Source organism: Acanthisitta chloris, unplaced genomic scaffold, assembly GCF_000695815.1.
Source record: "Acanthisitta chloris isolate BGI_N310 unplaced genomic scaffold, ASM69581v1 scaffold19642, whole genome shotgun sequence".
Taxonomy (NCBI): Eukaryota; Metazoa; Chordata; class Aves; order Passeriformes; family Acanthisittidae; genus Acanthisitta; species Acanthisitta chloris.
In genome coordinates, this window is record NW_008660108.1 from 34,194 (window position 1) to 34,843 (window position 650).

The 650-nt window shown below is 39.5% G+C and overlaps 1 protein-coding gene across 1 annotated transcript in view; it reads right to left on the reverse strand.

The window, feature by feature from the left end:
- EPB41L5 (erythrocyte membrane protein band 4.1 like 5) overlaps positions 1-650 on the reverse strand; it is a gene marked incomplete at its 3' end in the record, with an annotated part of 35,202 nt that overhangs the window by 33,912 nt on the left and 640 nt on the right. The gene's annotated exons all lie outside the window — the stretch shown is intronic.

A 650-nucleotide genomic window follows, 5' to 3' on the forward strand; every position in this document is an offset into this window, starting at 1 on the left:
TAAGCAGCACTGAATATGTTCATCACATTGTTTCAGAGATGTACAAATTAGTTTTACTGCCCTCTATAAATGCCTATCTGTAGAGTCATTTCACAAATAAAGATACCAAATGGTTTCTAGATTACTTAGGGTTCTGGATATCACAAGTTATTTCTGCTCACTATGTCAATAACATTGGTCACTCAATAAATTGACTTCCTCACACTACCTAAACATTAAACACTCCAGAATTGTGCTTAAAATAAAAAAGGGAAGAAATAAAAGCCGTTTCAAGACCGGCTCTTTCACACACTGTCCTGTCAGCAGTTCCAACACCAGAGCAACTGTGACTGCAGCCAAAGTCCCATGGAACTAGTCAGGTCTCGAAGATCCAGAGCTTCATAACTTCCTAACACTCAGTGAGCTCAAAACAAGTCACTAACAACTATAGCACATAGTAATGGAAAAACAGAGCACACCACTTCTTTTGCTACTGTTCATCCTGTTGGCCAAAACCAGGTATATAATTAAGCAGAGCAGAACAGACACGTGTGTATTAAGGAAGCTTTAGAAATGTAAAACAGTGGCTAACACCTCACTTCCAGTAAAGCACTCTGCTATGAGACAATCCCTGCCCCGAGGAGGGGAAGGAAATATGTTTTTTCCTCTTT